At 43.2% G+C, this 15658-nt stretch overlaps 1 protein-coding gene and 1 long non-coding RNA gene across 3 annotated transcripts in view; one reads left to right on the forward strand and one right to left on the reverse strand.

Annotated features, from left to right (window-relative positions):
• Positions 1 to 15658, reverse strand: part of LOC118358594 (AT-rich interactive domain-containing protein 3A-like) — a 308610-nt gene that overhangs the window by 63650 nt on the left and 229302 nt on the right. The window lies entirely within an intron of this gene.
• LOC127911862 (uncharacterized) lies at positions 11455 to 13527 on the forward strand. The gene is made up of 4 exons (XR_008079677.1): positions 11455 to 11755; positions 11943 to 11989; positions 12078 to 12453; positions 13492 to 13527. It is a non-coding gene; the product is annotated as an uncharacterized LOC127911862 (long non-coding RNA).

A 15658-nucleotide genomic window follows, 5' to 3' on the forward strand; every position in this document is an offset into this window, starting at 1 on the left:
CATTTCACTGTTAGTCTCCACCTGTTGTTTACCAAGCATTTCACTGTTAGTCTACACCTGTTGTTTACCAAGCATTTCACTGTTAGTCTACACCTGTTGTTTACCAAGCATTTCACTGTTAGTCTACACCTGTTGTTTACCAAGCATTTCACTGTTAGTCTACACCTGTTGTTTACCAAGCATTTCACTGTTAGTCTACACCTGTTGTTGTTTACCAAGCATTTCACTGCTAGTCTACACCTGTTGTTTACCAAGCATTTCACTGTTAGTCTACACCTGTTGCTTACCAAGCATTTCACTGTTAGTCTACACCTGTTGTTTACCAAGCATTTCACTGTTAGTCTACACCTGTTGTTTACCAAGCATTTCACTGTTAGTCTACACCTGTTGTTTACCAAGCATTTCACTGCTAGTCTACACCTGTTGCTTACCAAGCATTTCACTGTTAGTCTACACCTGTTGTTTACCAAGCATTTTACTGTTAGTCTACACCTGTTGTTTACCAAGCATTTCACTGTTAGTCTACACCTGTTGTTTACCAAGCATTTCACTGCTAGTCTACACCTGTTGCTTACCAAGCATTTCACTGTTAGTCTACACCTGTTGTTTACCAAGCATTTCACTGTTAGTCTACACCTGTTGTTTACCAAGCATTTCACTGTTAGTCTACACCTGTTGTTTACCAAGCATTTCACTGTTAGTCTACACCTGTTGTTTACCAAGCATTTCACTGTTAGTCTACACCTGTTGTATACCAAGCATTTCACTGCTAGTCTACACCTGTTGCTTACCAAGCATTTCACTGCTAGTCTACACCTGTTGCTTACCAAGCATTTCACTGTTAGTCTACACCTGTTGTTTACCAAGCATTTCACTGTTAGTCTACACCTGTTGTTTACCAAGCATTTCACTGTTAGTCTACACCTGTTGTTTACAAGCATTTCACTGCTAGTCTACACCTGTTGCTTACCAAGCATTTCACTGTTAGTCTACACCTGTTGTTTACCAAGGATTTTACTGTTAGTCTACACCTGTTGTTTACCAAGCATTTCACTGTTAGTCTACACCTGTTGTTTACCAAGCATTTCACTGCTAGTCTACACCTGTTGCTTACCAAGCATTTCACTGTTAGTCTACACCTGTTGTTTACCAAGCATTTCACTGTTAGTCTACACCTGTTGTTTACCAAGCATTTTACTGTTAGTCTACACCTGTTGTTTACCAAGCATTTCACTGTTAGTCTACACCTGTTGTTTACCAAGCATTTCACTGTTAGTCTACACCTGTTGTTTACCAAGCATTTCACTGTTAGTCTCCACCTGTTGTTTACCAAGCATTTCACTGTTAGTCTCCACCTGTTGTTTACCAAGCATTTCACTGTTAGTCTCCACCTGTTGTTTACCAAGCATTTCACTGTTAGTCTACACCTGTTGTTTACCAAGCATTTCACTGTTAGTCTAAACCTGTTGTTTACCAAGCATTTCACTGTTGGTCTACACCTGTTGTTTACCAAGCATTTCACTGCTAGTCTACACCTGTTGTTTACCAAGCATTTCACTGTTGGTCTACACCTGTTGTTTACCAAACAGTGAAATGCTATAGAGAAATAACATTAACGTCATAATAAATCCACAATGAGGAACGATAACTTAGTTATATACACAGAGTACCAGTACTGAGTCTATGATAACTTGGTTATATACATAGAGTACCAGTACTGAGTCTATGATAACTTGGTTATATACACAGAGTACCAGTACTGAGTCTATGATAACTTAGTTATATACACAGAGTACCAGTACTGAGTCTACACCTGATAACATTTCACTGTTATATACACAGAGTACCAGTACTGAGTCTATGTTAACTTGGTTTTATACACAGATACCAGTACTGAGTCTATGATAACTGTTATATACACAGAGTACCAGTACTGAGTCTATGATAACCATATACATTTCACTGTACCAGTACTGTGTTATGATAACATTTTCACAGAGTACCAGTACTGAGTCTATGATAACTTGGTTTTTCACTGAGTACCAGTACTGAGTCTATGATAACTTGGTTATATACACAGAGTACCAGTACATATTAACGTCTATAATGAGGAATAACTTGGTTATATACACAGAGTACCAGTACTGAGTCTATGATAACTTGGTTATATACACAGAGTACCAGTACTGAGTCTATGATAACTTGGTTATATACACAGAGTACCAGTACTGAGTCTATTATATACACAGACCAGTACTGAGTCTATGATAACTTATATACACAGAGTACCAGTACTGAGTCTATGATAACTTGGTTATATACACAGAGTACCAGTACTGAGTCTATGATAACTTGGTTATATACACAGAGTACCAGTACTGAGTCTATGATAACTTGGTTATATACACAGAGTACCAGTACTGAGTCTATGATAACTTGGTTATATACACAGAGTACCAGTACTGAGTCTATGATAACTTGGTTATATACACAGAGTACCAGTACTGAGTCTATGATAACTTGGTTATATACACAGAGTACCAGTACTGAGTCTATGATAACTTGGTTATATACACAGAGTACCAGTACTGAGTCTATGATAACTTAGTTATATACACAGAGTACCAGTACTGAGTCTATGATAACTTGGTTATATACACAGAGTACCAGTACTGAGTCTATGATAACTTGGTTATATACACAGAGTACCAGTACTGAGTCTATGATAACTTGGTTTTATACACAGAGTACCAGTACTGAGTAGATAATAGATAATAGACAGTAACAGCAGTATACTGTAGGTAGAGGTAAAGGATAGATAATAGACAGTAACAGCAGTATACTGTAGGTAGGGGTAAAGGATAGATAATAGACAGTAACAGCAGTATACTGTAGGTAGGGGTAAAGGATAGATAATAGACAGTAACAGCAGTATACTGTAGGTAGGGGTAAAGGACAGATAATAGACAGTAACAGCAGTATACTGTAGGTAGGGGTAAAGGATAGATAATAGACAGTAACAGCAGTATACTGTAGGTAGGGGTAAAGGATATATAATAGACAGTAACAGCAGTATACTGTAGGTAGGGGTAAAGGATAGATAATAGACAGTAACAGCAGTATACTGTAGGTAGGATAGATAATAGACAGTAACAGCAGTATACTGTAGGTAGGATAGATAATAGACAGTAACAGCAGTATACTGTAGGTAGGGGTAAAGGATAAGTGATGAATCAAAAGAGAAGAGTCAATGCAGAAAATCCAGGAGGCGTTTGATAAACTTCCTCGGTGTAGTTTAGATAAACTCTCTTGGTAAATAGTGTGGTCTACAGTTTATCATGAGTTATTCTAAGAAGCTCGAGACTTCCTTAATAGTGTTGTTAACTAAGAGACCCTGAGCTTCCCGACTGTTCTATGCTGCCGATGTATCGAAAAAACAGCTAGAGGTAAACTCAGCAAAAAAAAGAATTGTCCTCTCAACTGTCAACTGCGTTTATTTACAGCAGACTTAACATGTGTAAATATTTGTATGAACATAAGATTTAACAACTGAGACATAAATTGATCAAGTTCCACAGACATGTGACTAACAGAAATGGAATAATGTGTCCCTGAACAAAGGGGGGTGTAAGGGGACAGGGACTGCACCAGATTGGACTGCACCATATTGGACTGCACCAGATTAGACTGCACCAGATTAGACTGCACCAGATTAGACTGCACCAGATTAGACTGCACCAGATTAGACTGCACCAGATTAGACTGAACCAGATTAGACTGCACCAGATTGGACTGCACCAGATTAGACTGAACCAGATTGGACTGCACCAGATTAGACTGCACCAGATTGGACTGCACCAGATTAGACTGCACCAGATTAGACTGCACCAGATTAGACTGCACCAGATTAGACTGCACCAGATTGGACTGCACCATATTGGACTGAACCAGATTAGACTGAACCAGATTAGACTGCACCAGATTAGACTGCACCAGATTAGACTGAACCAGATTAGACTGCACCAGATTAGACTGAACCAGATTAGACTGCACCAGATTAGACTGCACCAGATTAGACTGAACCAGATTAGACTGCACCAGATTAGACTGCACCAGATTAGACTGCACCAGATTAGACTGCACCAGATTAGACTGCACCAGATTAGATTGAACCAGATTAGACTGCACCAGATTAGACTGCACCAGATTGGACTGCACCAGATTAGACTGCACCAGATTAGACTGAACCAGATTAGACTGAACCAGATTAGACTGCACCAGATTAGACTGCACCAGATTAGACTGCACCAAATTTGACTTTCTGAACAGAAAACTCAAGCTGGGCCCACTTGAATCCATTCATCCACTGTTTCAAATATAAACCCCACTGCAGTACATTTCTGTCTAAACTTTATGAGTTGTATGCAGTCCAGCAGTCCCCCTCACCGTACAATCTATGAATTAGGGTCAGATATCCATGTGTAACTCACACTCGGTTAGGATTCGTGATAAATACAGTGGAATTACCTGGATTTCTGCATTAATTGGTCGTCAAATTTGATCTGAATCTTCATCTAAGTCCCAACAATAGTCAAACATAGTGTGCTTAAACTAATAACACACAAAGTATTGTATTTTTCTTGTCTATATTGAATACATAATTTAAACATTCACAGTGTAGGTTGGATAAAGTATATGAACCCCTCGGCTAATGACTTCTCCAAAAGATAATTGGAGTCAGGAGTCAGCTAACCTGGAGTCCAATCAATTAGACGAGATTGGAGATGTTGGATAGAGCTGCCCTGCCCAGTAAAAAACATTCACAAAATTTGAGTTTGTTATTCACAAGAAGCATTGCCTGATGTGAATCCTGCCTTGAACAAAAGAGATCTCAGAAGACACAAGATTAAGAATTGTTGACTTATATAAAGCTGGAAAGGGTTACAAAAGTATCTCTAAAAGCCTTTATGTTCATCACTTATATAAAGCTGGAAAGGGTTACAAAAGTATCTCTAAAAGCCTTTATGTTCATCAGTCCATGGTAAGACAAATTGTCTATAAATGGAGAAAGTTCAGCACTGTTGCTACTCTCCCTAGGAGTGGCCATCCTGCAAAGATGACTGCAAGAGCACAGCGCAGAATGCTCAATGAGGTTAAGAAGGATCCTAGAGTGTCAGCTAGAGACTTACAGAAATCTCTGGAACATGCTAACATCTCTGTTGACGAGTCTACGATACGGAAAACACTAAACAAGAATGGAGTTCATGGGAGGACACCACGGAAGAAGCCACTGCTGTCCAAAACAAAACATCGCTCCACGTCTGAAGTTTGCAAAAGTGCACCTGGATGTTCAGCACTACTGGCAAATTATTCTGTGGATGAAACTACAATTGATTTGTTTGGAAGGAACACAGACCACTATGTGTGAAGAGAAAAAAGGCACAGCACATCAACATCAAAACCTCATCCCAACTGTAAAGTCTGGTGGAGGGAGTGTCATGGTTTGGGGCTGCTTTGCTGCCTCAGGGCCTGGACAGCTTGTTGTCATCGACGGAAAAATGAATTCCCAAGTTTATCAAGACATTTTGCAGGAGAATGTAAGGCTATCTGTCCGCCAATTGAAGCGCAACAGAAGTTGGGTGATGCAACAGGACAACGACCCAAAACACAGAAGTAAATCAACAACAGAATGGCTCCAACAGAAGAAAATACACCTTCTGGACCTCAAATGCTGTGGAATGACCTCAAGAGCGGTTCACACCAGACATCCCAAGAGTATTGCTGAACTGAAACAGTTTTGTCAAGAGGATTGATCCAAAATTCCTCCTGACCGTTGTGCAGGTCTGATCCACAACTATAGAACAAGTTTGGTTGAGGTTATTGCTGCCAAAGGAGGGTCAACCAGTTATTAAATCCAAGGGTTCACATACATTTTCTAGCCACTGTGAAAATGAAAGCCAGTATCTTTGATCAGTGACCTTTTATCGGCCAAGCGTACAGAAGAATTTAGACTAACCAAATGTGACACATGGTAAAAAGTTGACCACCTCACAGCCTCTCTTCAATCTACTAGGGTATCCCTCCGACTCATCTCTCTCCTAGAGACCGACGGGCCCTGTGCTGGAGAGGCCAACTGGCCCTGTGCTGGAGAGGCCAACTGGCCCTGTGCTGGAGAGACCAACGGGCCCTGTGCTGGAGAGACCGACGGGCCCTGTGCTGGAGAGGCCAACTGGCCCTGTGCTGGAGAGACCAACGGGCCCTGTGCTGGAGAGACCGACGGGCCCTGTGCTGGAGAGACCGACGGGCCCTGTGCTGGAGAGACCAACGGGCCCTGTGCTGGAGAGACCAACGGGCCCTGTGCTGGAGAGACCAACGGGCCCTGTGCTGGAGAGGCCAACTGGCCCTGTGCTGTAGAGACCGTGCTGGGCCCTGTGCTGGAGAGGCCAACTGGCCCTGTGCTGGAGAGACCAACGGGCCCTGTGCTGGAGAGACCGACGGGCCCTGTGCTGGAGAGGCCAACTGGCCCTGTGCTGGAGAGACCAACGGGCCCTGTGCTGGAGAGACCGACGGGCCCTGTGCTGGAGAGACCGACGGGCCCTGTGCTGTAGAGACCGACGGGCCCTGTGCTGGAGAGACCGACGGGCCCTGTGCTGGAGAGACCGACGGGCCCTGTGCTGGAGAGACCGACGGGCCCTGTGCTGTAGAGACCGACGGGCCCTGTGCTGTAGAGACCGACGGGCCCTGTGCTGGAGAGACCGACGGGCCCTGTGCTGGAGAGACCGACGGGCCCTGTGCTGGAGAGACCGACGGGCCCTGTGCTGTAGAGACCGACGGGCCCTGTGCTGGAGAGACCGACGGGCCCTGTGCTGGAGAGACCAACGGGCCCTGTGCTGTAGAGACCGACGGACCCTGTGCTGGAGAGACCGACGGGCCCTGTGCTGTAGAGACCGACGGGCTCTGTGCTGGAGTATGGATATGGAGCATGTCCCTTTCAAACCATGAAACATGTTTAGCCTCTCAGACAAATAGGAAACTGTCAAATGTTCCACAGGATGCTATAGATAGTATGTCTTTCTAATGGAAACGCCAATATGAAAAAGAAGTTGAATGAATCAAACCAGGGTTCTGAGAACCTAGAACACACAAGGTGTTCTGTTGATAGAACACACAAGGTGTTCTGTTGATGGAACACACATGGTGTTCTGTTGATGGAACACACAAGGTGTTTGTTGATAGAACACAAAAGGTGTTCTGTTGATGGAACACAAGGTGTTCTGTTGATGGAACACACAAGGTGTTCTGTTGATGGAACACACAAGGTGTTCTGTTGATAGAACACACAAGGTGTTCTGTTGATGGAACACATGGTGTTCTGTTGATGGAACACACAAGGTGTTCTGTTGATAGAACACACAAGGTGTTCTGTTGATGGAACACAAGGTGTTCTGTTGATGGAACACACATGGTGTTCTGTTGATGGAACACACATGGTGTTCTGTTGATGGAACACACAAGGTGTTCTGTTGATAGAACACACAAGGTGTTCTGTTGATAGAACACACAAGGTGTTCTGTTGATGGAACACACATGGTGTTCTGTTGATGGATGTCAGACTGCGTAATGTTACATAATATTATATCTATGTTAAAGAACACAGACTAACTATGATCCTGTAGAGACAGAGCAAACACTCTTAAGAAAAAGGCTTCGGCTGTCCCCATAGGAGAACCCTCTTTGGTTCCAGGTAGAACCCTTTCTGGTTCCAAGTAGAAATATCTTGGGTTCCACGTAGAACCATCTGTGGAAAAGGGTCTACATGGAACTCAAAAGGGTTCTACCTGGAACCATAAAGGGTTCTTCCCATGGTTATCCTATGGTGACAGCCAAACAACCCTTTTAGGTTCTAGCACCTTTTTTCTAAGATTGTAGGTTACTGTATAAGACAGAGAGCATCATCTTAACAACCTTAACAACGCACACACACACACACACACACACACACACACACACACACACACACACACACACACACACACACACACACACACACACACACACACACACACACACACACACACACACTTTCTACAAACCTCTCTCTTTCAAACCCGTCTGAGATCCCAAGCTATGAGAGACACACAGATTTGCCTCTTTGTTTATTTTTTATTTTAACCTTTTATTTAACTAGGCAAGTCAGTTAAGAACAAATTATTATTCACAATGACGGGCCTACCCGGCCAAACCCGGACGACGCCGGGCCAGTTGTGCGCCGCACTACGGGACTCCCAATCACGGCCGGATGTGATGCAGCCCGGATTCGAACCAGGGACTGTAGTGACACCTCTTGCACTGAGATGCAGATGCCCTAGACCGCTGCGCCACTCGGGAGCCCAAAACGGGCTTGGCATGCTGTGGAGTGTTAAAGAGATAACTACAGGCCTGTTTCATGTTGCCGCAGGTAGGAGTCCTCCACTGTAAACACAATGTCCTGGGACAACAGTCACCCTGTACATAAACACATGACCTGGCCCCCAAGCCCATCAAGGAAGCATTCAATCAATGGACATGGTCACATAAATACAAAACCTTTAGAAAGAGAACCACGTTTGGCCTACACATCTTTATGTTATTCAGACAACATGGAGGACCAGACGTGTACTGTATAGGCATAATCTCATCGCAAACACCTCCATTCATTTACTTAAAATATTGTGTGTATTGTTGTGAAATTGTTAGATATTACTTGTTGGATATTACTGCACTGTCAGAGCTAGAAAACACAAGCATTTCGCTACACCCGCAGTACCATCTGCTAAACACGTGTATGTCACCAATAACATTTTGTTTTGGTTTGATTTGAGAAGCAAGAGATTTTATTGGCCCAAAAAAAGCTTCTAAAGCCATTTCCTAGTAAACGAGTTAAACTAAAAGAGGAATCTGATGTATTTTAGAGCTGACACATTGAAGTGTTGTTGCAAGACAGAGTTGGAACTGGACTAGCCAAAGCCGGTTTCCACCAGGGCTAGCCAAAGCCGGTTTCCACCAGGGCTAGCCAAAGGAGGTTTTCACCAGGGCTAGCCAAAGGAGGTTTTCACCAGGGCTAGCCAAAGCCGGTTTCCACCAGGGCTAGCCAAAGCCGGTTTCCACCAGGGCTAGCCAAAGGAGGTTTTCACCAGGGCTAGCCAAAGGAGGTTTTCACCAGGGCTAGCCAAAGGAGGTTTTCACCAGGGCTAGCCAAAGCCGGTTTCCACCAGGGCTAGCCAAAGGAGGTTTTTCACCAGGGCTAGCCAAAGGAGGTTTTCACCAGGGCTAGCCAAAGCCGGTTTCCACCAGGGCTAGCCAAAGGAGGTTTTCACCAGGGCTAGCCAAAGGAGGTTTTCACCAGGGCTAGCCAAAGCCGGTTTCCACCAGGGCTAGCCAAAGGAGTTCCACCAGGGCTAGCCAAAGCCGGTTTCACCAGGGCTAGCCAAAGGAGTTTTCCACCAGGGCTAGCCAAAGGAGGTTTTCACCAGGGCTAGCCAAAGGAGGTTTTCCGGGCTTTCCACCAGGGCTAGCCAAAGCCGGTTTCCACCAGGGCTAGCCAAAGGAGGTTTTCACCAGGGCTAGCCAAAGGAGGTTTTCACCAGGGCTAGCCAAAGCCGGTTTCCACCAGGGCTAGCCAAAGCCGGTTTTCACCAGGGCTAGCCAAAGCCGGTTTCCACCAGGGCTAGCCAAAGCCGGTTTCCACCAGGGCTAGCCAAAGCCGGTTTCCACCAGGGCTAGCCAAAGGAGGTTTTCACCAGGGCTAGCCAAAAGAGGTTTTCACCAGGGATAGCCAAAGGAAGTTTTCACCAGGGCTAGCCAAAGGAGGTTTTCACCAGGGCTAGCCAAAAGAGGTTTTCACCAGGGATAGCCAATGGGGAAACAACAAAATTATCTCCTCTCCTCTCCTCTCCTCTCCTCTCCTCTCCTGTGTATGTGTGTTAGGAGGCCAATATTAGAATTTCAGCCATTCCGTTATTGACACCCTTTAGCCAGATGACAGTGATGGAGAGACATTGATTTTTTGGACGAATCCGGTAGAGAAACAGACCACTCTGATTAAGTCTTAAAGACAGACAGAGATACTGCAGATACTGATGATGAACCATCTCTCTGCCAGCTCGGACAATGGCTTTCTCTGCCAGCTCTGACAATGTCTCTCTCTCTCTGGCAGCTCTGACAATGTCTCTCTCTCTCTGGCAGCTCTGACAATGTCTCTCTCTCTGCCAGCTCTGACAATGTCTCTCTCTGCCAGCTCTGAAAATGTCTCTCTCTGCCAGCTCTGACAATGTCTCTCTCTGCCAGCTCTGACAATGTCTCTCTCTCTCTGCCAGCTCGGACAATGTCTCTCTCTCTGCCAGCTCTGTCAATGTCTCTCTCTCTCTGCCAGCTCTGTCAATGTCTCTCTCTCTGCCAGCTCTGACAATGTCTCTCTCTCTCTCTGCCAGCTCTGAAAATGTCTCTCTCTGCCAGCTCTGACAATGTCTCTCTCTCTCTGCCAGCTCTGTCAATGTCTCTCTCTCTGCCAGCTCTGACAATGTCTCTCTCTCTCTGCCAACTCTGACAATGTCTCTCTCTCTCTGCCAGCTCTGACAATGTCTCTCTCTCTCTGCCAGCTCTGACAATGTCTCTCTCTCTCTGCCAGCTCTGACAATGTCTCTCTCTCTCTGCCAGCTCTGACAATGTCTCTCTCTCTCTGCCAGCTCTGATGTCTCTCTCTGCCATCTTCCTAAATCCTAATTGGTAATTGAACAGTTGGGCAACAATCCATAAGGTCATAAGCCCCAATCATAGTAATTGACTATACCTGGATCAACTTAGTCTAGCTACTGAAACACACACACACACACACACACACACACACACACACACACACACACACACACACACACACACAGTAACAGCTGATTTCTTCCTCCTCTTCATCTGAGGAGAGGCGAGAAGGATCGGAGGACCAATGCGCAGCGTGGTAAGTGTCCATGGTTGTTTATTTAAAAAAAACATAAACTGAACACTATGAATACAAAAACAATGAACGTGAAACGAACGAAAACCGAAACAGTCCCGTGTGGTGAAACAAACAGAGACACGGAAACAATCACCCACAAACCAACAGTGAAACCCAGGCTACCGAAGTATGATTCTCAATCAGAGACAACCAGGCTACCTAAGTATGATTCTCAATCAGAAACAACCAGGCTACCTAAGTATGATTCTCAATCAGAGACAACCAGGCTACCTAAGTATGATTCTCAATCAGAGACAACCAGGCTACCTAAGTATGATTCTCAATCAGAGACAACCAGGCTACCTAAGTATGATTCTCAATCAGAGACAACCAGGCTACCTAAGTATGATTCTCAATCAGAGACAACTAACGACACCTGCCTCTGATTGAGAACCATACTTGTACTACGAGATAATTGAGGAAGATATGCGCATATAGGTAGGTATAAAGTGACTAGGCAACAGGATAGATAATAGACAGTAACAGCAGTATACTGTAGGTAGGGGTAAAGGATAGATAATAGACAGTAACAGCAGTATACTGTAGGTAGGATAGATAATAGACAGTAACAGCAGTATACTGTAGGTAGGGGTAAAGGATAGATAATAGACAGTAACAGCAGTATACTGTAGGTAGGGGTAAAGGATAGATAATAGACAGTAACAGCAGTATACTGTAGGTAGAGGTAAAGGATAGATAATAGACAGTAACAGCAGTATACTGTAGGTAGGGGTAAAGGATAGATAATAGACAGTAACAGCAGTATACTGTAGGTAGGGGTAAAGGATAGATAATAGACAGTAACAGCAGTATACTGTAGGTAGGGTAAAGGATAGATAATAGACAGTAACAGCAGCATACTGTAGGTAGGGGTAAATGATAGATAATAGACAGTAACAGCAGCATACTGTAGGTAGGGGTAAAGGATAGATAATAGACAGTAACATCAGTATACTGTAGGTAGGGGTAAAGGATAGGGAATAGACAGTAACAGCAGTATACTGTAGGTAGGGGTAAAGGATAGATAATAGACAGCAGTATACTGTAGGTAGGGGTAAATGATAGATAATAGACAGTAACAGCAGTATACTGTAGGTAGGGGTAAAGGATAGATAATAGACAGTAACAGCAGTATACTGTAGGTAGGGGTAAAGGATAGATAATAGACAGTAACAGCAGTATACTGTAGGTAGGGGTAAAGGATAGATAATAGACAGTAACAGCAGTATACTGTAGGTAGGGGTAAAGGATAGATAATAGACAGTAACAGCAGTATACTGTAGGTAGAGGTAAAGGATAGATAATAGACAGTAACAGCAGTATACTGTAGGTAGGGGTAAAGGATAGATAATAGACAGTAACAGCAGTATACTGTAGGTAGAGGTAAAGGATAGATAATAGACAGTAACAGCAGTATACTGTAGGTAGAGGTAAAGGATAGATAATAGACAGTAACAGCAGTATACTGTAGGTAAGGGTAAAGGATAGATAATAGACAGTAGCAGCAGTATACTGTAAGGATAGATAATAGACAGTAACAGCAGTATACTGTAGGTAGGGGTAAAGGATAGATAATAGACAGTAGCAGCAGTATACTGTAGGTAGAGGTAAAGGATAGATAATAGACAGTAACAGCAGTATACTGTAGGTAGAGGTAAAGGATAGATAATAGACAGTAACAGCAGTATACTGTAGGTAAGGGTAAAGGATAGATAATAGACAGTAGCAGCAGTATACTGTAGGTAGAGGTAAAGGATAGATAATAGACAGTAACAGCAGTATACTGTAGGTAGGATAGATAATAGACAGTAACAGCAGTATACTGTAGGTAGGATAGATAATAGACAGTAACAGCAGTATACTGTAGGTAGAGGTAAAGGATAGATAATAGACAGTAACAGCAGTATACTGTAGGTAGGATAGATAATAGACAGTAACAGCAGTATACTGTAGGTAGGGATAAAGGATAGATAATAGACAGTAACAGCAGTATACTGTAGGTAGGGGTAAAGGATAGATAATAGACAGTAACAGCAGTATACTGTAGGTAGAGGTAAAGGATAGATAATAGACAGTAACAGCAGTATACTGTAGGTAGGATAGATAATAGACAGTAACAGCAGTATACTGTAGGTAGAGGTAAAGGATAGATAATAGACAGTAACAGCAGTATACTGTAGGTAGGGGTAAAGGATAGATAATAGACAGTAACAGCAGTATACTGTAGGTAGGGGTAAAGGATAGATAATAGACAGTAACAGCAGTATACTGTAGGTAGGGGTAAAGGATAGATAATAGACAGTAACAGCAGTATACTGTAGGTAGGGGTAAAGGATAGATAATAGACAGTAACAGCAGTATACTGTAGGTAGGGGTAAAGGATAGATAATAGACAGTAACAGCAGTATACTGTAGGTAGGGGTAAAGGATAGATAATAGACAGTAACAGCAGTATACTGTAGGTAGGGTTAAAGGATAGATAATAGACAGTAACAGCAGTATACTGTAGGTAGGGGTTAAAGGATAGATAATAGACAGTAACAGCAGCATACTGTAGGTAGGGAAGTAGTGTACTATATAGAGAATAGGGCTCTGGTCTAAAGTAGTGCACTATATAGGGAATAGGGCTCTGGTCTAAAGTAGTGTACTATATAGGGAATAGGGCTCTGGTCTAAAGTAGTGCACTATATAGAGAATAGGGCTCTGGTCTAAAGTAGTGCACTATATAGGGAATAGGGCTCTGGTCTAAAGTAGTGCACTATATAGGGAATAGGGCTCTGGTCTAAAGTAGTGTACTATATAGGGAATAGGGCTCTGGTCTAAAGTAGTGCACTATATAGGGAATAGGGCTCTGGTCTAAAGTAGTGCACTATATAGGGAATAGGGCTCTGGTCTAAAGTAGTGCACTATATAGGAATAGGGCTCTGGCCTAAAGTAGTGCACTATATAGAGAATAGGGCCCTGGTCTACAGTAGTGTACTATATAGAGAATAGGGCCCTGGTCTAAAGTAGTGTACTATATAGGGAATAGGGCTCTGGTCTAAAGTAGTGTACTATATAGGGAATAGGGCTCTGGTCTAAAGTAGTGTACTATATAGAGAATAGGGCTCTGGTCTAAAGTAGTGTACTATATAGAGAATAGGGCTCTGGTCTAAAGTAGTGTACTATATAGAGAATAGGGCTCTGGTCTAAAGTAGTGTACTATATAGGGAATAGGGCTCTGGTCTATAGTAGTGTACTATATAGGGAATAGGGCTCTGGTCTAAAGTAGTGCACTATATAGGGAATAGGGCTCTGGTCTAAAGTAGTGTACTATATAGAGAATAGGGCTCTGGTCTAAAGTAGTGCACTATATAGGGAATAGGGCTCTGGTCTAAAGTAGTGTACTATATAGAGAATAGGGCTCTGGTCTAAAGTAGTGCACTATATAGGGAATAGGGCTCTGGTCTAAAGTAGTGCGCTATATAGGGAATAGGGCTCTGGTCTAATGTAGTGCAGTATATAGGGAATAGGGCTCTGGTCTAAAGTAGTGCGCTATATAGGGAATAGGGCTCTGGTCTAAAGTAGTGCACTATATAGGGAATAGGGCTCTGGTCTAAAGTAGTGCACTATATAGGGAATAGGGCTCTGGTCTAAAGTAGTGTACTATATAGAGAATAGGGCTCTGGTCTAAAGTAGTGCACTATATAGGGAATAGGGTTCTGGTCAGATGTAGTGCACTATATAGAGAATAGGGCTCTGGTCTAAAGTAGTGTACTATATAGGGAATAGGGCTCTGGTCTAAAGTAGTGTACTATATAGGAATAGGGCTCTGGTCTAAAGTAGTGTACTATATAGAGAATAGGGCTCTGGTCTAAAGTAGTGTACTATATAGGGAATAGGGTTCTGGTCTATAGTAGTGTACTATATAGGGAATAGGGCTCTGGTCTAAAGTAGTGCACTATATAGGGAATAGGGCTCTGGTCTAAAGTAGTGCACTATATAGGGAATTGGGCTCTGGTCTAAAGTAGTGTACTATATAGGGAATAGGGCTCTGGTCTAAAGTAGTGCACTATATAGGGAATAGGGCTCTGGTCTAAATTAGTGTACTATATAGGGAATAGGGCTCTGGTCTAAAGTAGTGCACTATATAGGGAATAGGGCTCTGGTCTAAAGTAGTGCACTATATAGAGAATAGGGCTCTGGTCTAAATTAGTGTACTATATAGGGAATAGGGCTCTGGTCTAAAGTAGTGCACTATATAGAGAATAGGGCTCTGGTCTAAAGTAGTGTACTATATAGGGAATAGGGCTCTGGTCTAAAGTAGTGCACTATATAGGGAATAGGGCTCTGGTCTAAAGTTGTGCACTATATAGGGAATAGGGCTCTGGTCTAAAGTAGTGTACTATATAGGGAATAGGGCTCTGGTCTAAAGTAGTGCACTATATAGGGAATAGGGCTCTGGTCTAAAGTAGTGCACTATATAGAGAATAGGGCTCTGGTCTAAAGTAGTGTACTATATAGGGAATAGGGCTCTGGTCTAAAGTAGTGCACTATATAGGGAATAGGGCTCTGGTCTAAAGTAGTGCACTATATAGGGAATAGGGCTCTGGTCTAAAGTAGTGCGCTATATAGGGAATAGGGCTCTGG

The sequence above is a fragment of the Oncorhynchus keta genome, chromosome 25 (assembly GCF_023373465.1).
Source record: "Oncorhynchus keta strain PuntledgeMale-10-30-2019 chromosome 25, Oket_V2, whole genome shotgun sequence".
NCBI lineage: Eukaryota > Metazoa > Chordata > Actinopteri > Salmoniformes > Salmonidae > Oncorhynchus > Oncorhynchus keta.